Genomic DNA, 8,401 nt, shown 5'->3' on the forward strand with positions numbered 1-8,401 from the left:
GTAACCATGGCAATGAGACAATATATGATAGAATGAATGTAAAACTAATGTTCTCCCATGTAAACTATCACATAATTCACAGTAAAACATTTAAGGAAAAAAAAAATTCTTAATTAGATACCATACAGACAAAATCATATTTTTTGAGTGTTACTTTAGAGGTCATATTATGTATCAATCAAGAGTAAATTCGTTTTCTGCAGAGCACACTTTAAAAGAAACCCATGTAACTCTCACAGGTGAGGGAACTAAGGAACTGACTTCTGTTTCCTTTTGGGTATTCTATATTGCAACAGCGTAACATTTTTAGAACAGTATCACATAAAACAAAGCGATACACACACAAATACAGGTAACTATGTATCTATCTTTCTATAGAGGTGAGAAGGGTAGTTAATAAAGCCTGAGTATTTGGAAGACTGATGTATCTCTAAACCTTAGTCTCTTTCTATATTTAACAAGGATAAGTGAGATGATGTTTAAACATCTTCAGGAAAAATTAGCAAGACAAGAAGCCAAAACAATGTCTGTTACATGGGTCACTTGGTCTATCTTCAGCCCGAGTCTCTTAATATCCCAGACCAGCAAAGCTAGAAGTCACACAATCAATCACAGCTCTAACACAGAAACAGGGTCAACTCCTTAACCTAGCAAACAGCTCACACTCCCATATAACCAGCAACAGACTTCAACAAGCGGCCCCACTTCAAGCCAGGCAAGGACTACAGGGGTAGCCAACAGTTTTATTCTAACAAAGTAAGAAGCCAAATCGATAGCAACAGAAACTCGACCAGATGAAAATAAGGAACTTTGACACTAGAGTTGTTGTTGTTAAGTACCGTGGAGTCGGTTCCGACTCATAGTGACCCTGCACAGGGTTTCCAAGGCTGTAAATCTTTACAGTAGCAGAACGCCTCATCTTTTCCCTTGGAACGGCTGGTAGTTTCGAACTGCTGACCTTGAGGTTAGCAGCCTGATTCGTAACCACTACACTTCCAGAGCTACTCAAAAGTCTTTGCTATGAGGGTGCTACTGTCAGAACAAGGAGGGTAAGACAGAATCCCCACGGAATCGTTTCCTCTTGTCCAGATGGGTCTGGTAATGATGGAATAGGGCTTTAGGATTCCACTGTGAGTAACTGTTATCAGGAGTAACAGCGATTGTCCCAACTGTAAATGTAGAAGAGGTATGACTAAAAGGGGAAGCAGTTCATCTATCATTTCAGGAACAGAGGGAAGAGCATGAGAGGAACAAGGGATCTTAACCCAAAAGGCGGTGACAACAGAGATGGTGGCCGAGACGATGTCCTAGAGAATAGAGCAGCCAAGGACTGTAGGCCCAGGGACTGAGAAAGGCAGTGTGCCTGCTGTTAGGAGGCTACCCTACAAAATGTGCCCTTTAGACATTTAAATGAATACATACTTTCAGTGTGGTATCTGTGCATCCAAAAAAAAAAAAAGGCAGTAGCGGTAAATACTGTTAACTGAGGGTACATGGAGGGGATGGTAATTGTTGCAATGATTTGTTGCAGCTGCAATGTAAACGTTGCAATAATTTGTTGCAGCTTTGGTGATTTGCCCCATGGCGCTTCACTCAATTCATAATAAAAGCTTAAAAAAAAAAAAAAAAAGAGAGATGCTAAACACATACCACTTACACACATACTACGTGCCTTAAGGTCCATATGGGGTTCTCCCCATTAAAGCAATGACGACCCTACTCATGCAGTAAACAACCTATATTCCCACCCAGCCAGTAAAGGGTTTAGGAACAACATCCAATCCCCGTCTACCAAAGTCTGTCTAATGAAACAAAGAAGGTAAGAAAGAACTCCATATTGGGTTTTCAGGATTTGTAGCCCAGGCAGAGGTTTCCTGGGGCTCACAAAGCCAACAGTGAGACTCACAGGGGTGACCCATGCCCACAGAAATCTACCAGTAATCACACACTTAGGGTCTCCACAGACAGATACAAACTTTGCAGAAGACCTTTAAAAGGGGTGGGCTGCAGTCCCCCGCAAAGGAAGAGAAAGAAGTTCTAAAAATGCCTACTCAAGGAAGGTCCTGCCTTCAAGGGTTTGGCAGCAGCATCCCCCTGCCCCCTGGCCCCCAGACCCCCAGTCCCACCATGGTGTTTCACTGAGTCCTCCAAATCTCTGGAGAATCAATTGTGTATGAGAATACCCCACTGTAGAAGTTTCAGAATATCCTGGCTCTGGCAACTTCAGTCTTTTCAATCTGACTCCCATCTGTATCTTTAGGAGACTAAGTCTCTCCACAGATGTCTAGGTGTTGTCCCGCTGAACCTCACAGTAAGCAAATACTACTTCCCACACCTATAAGACAAGCTTAGCTTAAGTAAGACTGCTCGGTGGAAACCAAAACACAGACCGGAATTTAAGAGCACGGACCACCTTACCAGATGGAGGGACCCCAACAGCTGCTCTTGTGCACTCACCTCTCTCAAACAGTCCCCTTTTTGGGGTCTCGGGTCTGAGGCAGGGACTAGTTATCTCTTCAGTCACGGTTGCCAGAATTTGTTAGCAGGAGTGCTCACCGCACGTCTGCTTTCCAAGCCAGGGCTCTTGCCTTCTGCTGATTACGCCTAATCAGAGGAGCAGAGGTTTCTTACGGCAAAGATGGAGAGGGTTTCACACAATGCTCTCAGAAGTCTTTGTTGTATGTTGTTGTTATGTGCCTTGTAGTCGTTTCCTAACTCATAGTGACCCTGAACAGGGTTTCCGAGGCTGGAAATCTTTACAGGAGCAGAAAGCCTCATCTTTCTCCCGCCGAACAGCTGGTAGTTTCAAACTGCTGACCTTGCGGCTCACAGCCCGATTTGTAACCACTATACTTCCAGAGCTCCTCAGATGTCTTTGCTGGGGTTTAAATGGTCTGAGGTGGTTAGAGGCATCATGTTTACTCAGGTAGGGACTCCTGGGAAGTAGCCCTTCTAGGGAAAGGCCAGGCTAATTGAATTTATGTGCATTTCTTCAAGATTGGGGTCTACCGCAAAAGCCTGTGGTAGGAGCAGACGAAGCTTATTCTGGGATGTCGACATGAATGTTCTTTGGGACACTAGCTCCAACTCCTTCCAGGAACTGGTGGTCTCCTCTGTCCTTTAAAGATCTGCCTAGGGCAGCGGGTAACCAGTCCCAGCTGTAAAATCCCTCATGAGGAGGAGGAGGAAGTACAGTACAGAATTTTGATGGGTGTCCTCAGGATGTGGCTACTCAGCTGTGTGCCCCGAGCATGTCGTGCGCATCTTCACATTTGTCCAAACAAGGATGGGTGCAGATCTCAACTTGCCTCAAGCCTCAGCCAACAAGATTGCAGTCAGCAAGTGGTTGGCTCATGGGCAAACCTGATTTCTGGGCCCCCTCTACCTCTTTGTCTCATTATCAACTCACACACCCATGTTGTTGGTATTAGGGCTGTCGAGTCAGTTTCTACTCATTTGCTGTTGCTGGTAAGTGCCGTCGAGTCGGTTCCGACCCATAGTGGCCCTGTCTAGTCACTCCAAGGAGTGACTGGTGAGCTTGAACTGCTGACCTTGCAGTCCAGTACCTTAACCCACAGCACCACACCAGGCCTCCAGTTTCCACTCATAGTGACCCTGTCTGTATAGGGTTTCCTAGGAACAGCTGGTGGGTTTGAACTGCTGACCCTGCCATTACCAGTTCAGTGCTTATCTTGCTGCACCACACCACAACTCCCATAGCCATTGTTGTTATGTGCCATCGAGTCTGGTCTGACCCACAGCAACCCTGTATAGGGTTTCCAAGGAGCAGCTGGTGAGCTTGAACTATCAACCTTGCAGTTCAAATTACTTTGCAGTCTGGTGCATTAGCCCACAGCACCACACTGGGACTCCCCCATAACCCTAGTAGTCACCAAAACAAAGGAATGAGCATTTGTAAAATTGGAATCTCACTAATTCTCCTGTCTGTTATAGGTCGTTGTTGTTGTAAAGTGCCGTTGAGTCAGTTCTGACCCACAGCGACCCTGTATAGGGTTTCCAAGGAGCAGCTGATGAGCTTGAACTGTCAACCTTGCAGTTCAAACGGTTTTGCAGTTTGTCACATTAACCCACGGCACCACACCAGGACTTCAAAAGATACGTTGCAGTCCTAACTCCTATGCTCGTGAACATGACCTATTTAGAAACGGGGTCTGACAGATGTTATCAGTTAGGGTAACCAGGGTTCACAGTGGAGTAGGTGGGGCCTACTCCTGTGGCTGATTTCCTTATAAAACAGACACAGAGATTGGAGAGATGTGACCACAATCCCAGGAGTGCCCGGGGCCCCCAGAAGCTGTACAAGGTTGGCTTCCCCTGGAGCCTTTAGAGGGAGTGTGATGATGCAACATCTGGCCTTCATCACTCGGATAGAATGAGTTTCTGTGGTTTTAAGGCACCCATTTTGTGTTGTTAGTCACGGCAGCCACAGGAAACCAATACGACATCCTTCCTCTCCTCTAGTCCAGGGTCTTGTTCAGGCTTCTGCCTTCAGTTCAGTCGTCACACTTTCCATCTAGAGACTTCAGAGGTGTTGAAGCTTGTCCGATGCTTCCTCGTGTTGACACAGAGGTGATGTGTTTCTGTCCTCAGTGTATCTGGCGGCCCATGAGTCTAATCTCTGGAGTTACTGACCCAGACTCTTCATTGTCCGTTCCTGCTTTGATTCTTGTAATGTCTGGAGGAGAGAGATCATCATCATACACCTGTTTTGTTCATTGTAGTATCCATCCATGGTGCTGGCCTGTGGCAGAGATTCTGTGGTGTTTGACAACTGGTGATCTAGTCCCATTATTTCTTCTAGCCATTAAGGAAAATCCTGCTCAAGAGACAATCCGTGCCTTCCTCCCTCCCATGTAGTTATTTGGCCAATTATTTGTATCGGTTCGGACTCAAGAACGTTTATTTACTTCTGTGGGTTATGAGACTCCAGGGGTGGCGCTGTAGGATCAGCATTGGACTGTGAACAAGGTCAACAGTTCAAACCCACCAGCTGCTCCTCGGAAATCCTGTACAGGGTCACTGTGAGTCAGAACCAACTCAACGACACTGCACAACGTAACCTAATGTCATTTACAACACTGCTCACATGATACCAGTTTGGGCCACTATGAGTTTCTTCAGGTTAACTCCTGAACCCCTTAGATTTGTCCACAATTTTGAGCACTTTCTTGGGTCCCTAGCGCGACACAGGTCCAAATTTTTACTGTTCTCTCTATCCTGACCCTGGACTCCATTTCTCCAAAGACCCCTGGTTTCTCTTAAGGATAAATGGTAGCTGGACACCAAGATCTGGGCACGTGACCATGGTCACTGCCACTAGGCGGCAACTGCTTGCCACTCTGTGGATGGAGATAGAAAACGTGTGCTAACAGACACTTCAGTTTCTGCATTTATTGTGTTTGCATATGCTTGTCTGTTAAAAACCCGCAGTCTGACCGATTCCTCTTACTCCAATCCACACAACAGGGTTCATGCTGGCACGCCCCATGCTTGTTTGTAAATCTCTTCCTTTAATACTTTGTTTTTGGTGAAAGTATACACAGCAAGTTAGATGCCTGTTTGACAATTTCACACCATTTGTTGAGCGCCATTATTACGTTTACTACTATGTGTCAGAATTCTCTTTCACTGTGTTCTACTTGTCCCCTTTTCAGGACTCTTGTTTCTCATCTTTGATTTTGAGTAACTTTTGACCTTTTGGGGTTTGTCATCTCTTTCTCTGACTGGGAAAAGTCAGAGAAATAAAAAGTAAATTAAAAAAATAAAAATAAAAAGGTGGTACCACACCTTTATTGTTCTAGTCAGCCACAACGGATAGTGTGGTTTCATATTGCTTTGAAGAATCGAATCGGCAGTATTTTGGTACACTTCCTTTTGTTCTTTAGCCCCACGGGGGCTGGCTAAAACATCGGGTTCTGATGTTACTTAGGTTGGTGATTTTCTTTGCCACTCCTTCAGGCGTGGTGGCTGTGCATTTTCAGTAGTTGCGGGTTTTGTTTTACTATTGATATTTTATGTACTATCCACAACTTGATTTTAAAAAAATTGGGGGGGTAGCTTATATAACCTCAAGATCCCCTCCCAGTGAGTTGATTCTGACTCACAGTGACCCTGTATGGGTTTCTGAGGCTGTAAATCTTTATAGGAGCAGAAAGTCTCCTCTTTCTCCCATGTAGTGGCTGGTGGTTTGAACTCCTGACCCTGAGCCTAGCAGCCCAACACATAATCCAGTACACCACCAGGGATCCTTGTAACAAAATGGGCATTTTAACTTTTCTGGTTTTAATTGTGAATTGGGTGTCGGTTTACAAAGCAGATCAGTTTTCTGTTCAACAATCCACACACTGTTTCATGTCATTGATGGCAGTCCCCCGTCTCACGTCTCCTCCCACTTCCTCCTTCCTTCCCTGTGTCCTGTTTCCATGTCTCCTTTTTCCTGACCCTTCTGATCTCTGCCTTGCTACCCTTTGATCTCAAAGGGCTGATGGTCCTAAGGAGTGTGTCCCCTCTGAGTGTTGTTGCCCTCTCCTACACCTGGCTATTGCTTGGCTGAGAATTGAATCATGGGGACAAGCTCATTTCCAGATCCCGAGAGTGACTGAGGGTCAGTCTCCAGGGTTCCAGCAGCATCTATCCAGTTAAGTTAAGCCTGGGCTTTTTCATGGTGTTGACTTTGGTTCATTTTTCTCCCCCTCTATCCGGGACTTTCGGGTGTGATCCCTTTCAGAGCAGCTGGTAGTGGAAGCTAAGCACCACCCAGTACTTCACTCTCCGGGTCATGGAGACTGATGGTCACGTGGTCCATCCGTCCACCGGGCTCATTGTTTCAATGTGTCTCCATTGCTGTTCACTCGTCTTTCTTCAGGACACAAGGACCTTATAGTCATGCCTTAGTTTGCCCCTCACACACTTTAAGACTGCTCTTTGTGGACTATGCTATGCCAGTTCACCACTGCCCCAAGCCCACTGACTCATTATGTCAAGGGGTTTGGTCGTGTCTAAGAAGTTTTCATAACTTTGCCCCTGAAGCTGCACCACAATCTCAGATGTATTTGCAGCAAAGGTAAACACCCCTGTACCAACACTCTCTGTCAAAGCTCTGTATGTTCTAGGGTCTACTTCCATTGTCCTTCCAACCCCTCTTCGGCCTGCATGCCAATCCACGGGTCCCCTTGCTGATGACCGCTGTTGCAGGATTGTGTCTATTATAGGATTCTCTCTGAGGACTTTAACTCTTCAACTCCTCCCTGTACCTTCTGATGCCTCCAGCAGCTCTTGCCAACCTCTCTCTTAATGTTATATTGCTTTCCGCTTCACACAAGTTAACACAGGTCAACCATCAGGCCAATCCTTTACCCTCCCTTGGTGACCCACCCTTGGTAACCAGCCAAGAACGTTTTAGTGTGAAAACTGTATTGTATGGTCTCATACAGTGGTAGTCGTGTTGTGCTTAATTAATTTCACTCATCATTCATACAAGTTATGAGGTGTTTCATAGCTCCATCGTTACTCTCTAACACTGTCTAGGGTTCCACTGGGTTTATGTACCATTCATCTGTTGATGGGCACTTAAGTTGGTTCCATCTTTCTGTTACTGTGAATAGTGAGTGCCGTGATGAACACAGATGGTATACACTCATGGCATGGCTGCATTTTAACAATTGTTAAGTGAACAATTCAGTGGCATTAGTTACTATATTGTATATTTTTTGCCACTACTTCTTTTTAAAAGTTTCTCACCATTCCAAAAACTCTGTACCATTAAGTAATAACTCCCCATTTCATCTCCTCCAGCCATAGTAATCACTGATCTGCCAGTTTCTGTCTCTACACTTTCCTGTCCTAGACATTTCATATAAGGGTTAATGTAGTATTTTGTGTCTAGATGATTTCGCTCCACATCATGTTTCTGAGGTCCATGTTAAAGCCTGTATTTGCCTGTTATAGCTGAGTAACTCTATAATGTATGGATGAAACACATTCATCCAGGATAGACACTTGGGTTGTTTCCACATTTGGTTACTGTGAATAGTTTTGTGTGGACTGGTTCTGTCTCTGCTGGGTAGATTGCTAGGAACGAAGTGCTGAGCGTTGTACTGAGTTTCTGGAGAACTGTAATTCCATCCCAGAGCAGCTGAGCTATTTTACAGTAACGTCTGAGCACGTCCGATGTGGGCCATCCTAGTGGTGTGTGACCCGTCCACCTGTGTGTCGGTTTCTTGCACTGTGGTGCCTTGCATGTTGCTGTGATGCTAGAAACGAGGTCACTGGTATTTTGAGTCATGGCAGAGTCACCCATAGAGTGACTGAACTTCCAGATTCAGACAGACTAGGAAGGAAAAACTGACTGCTTCTGAATTACTAGCCACTGAAAACCTTA

This window comes from Chrysochloris asiatica, unplaced genomic scaffold, assembly GCF_000296735.1.
Source record: "Chrysochloris asiatica unplaced genomic scaffold, ChrAsi1.0 scaffold00125, whole genome shotgun sequence".
Taxonomy (NCBI): Eukaryota; Metazoa; Chordata; class Mammalia; order Afrosoricida; family Chrysochloridae; genus Chrysochloris; species Chrysochloris asiatica.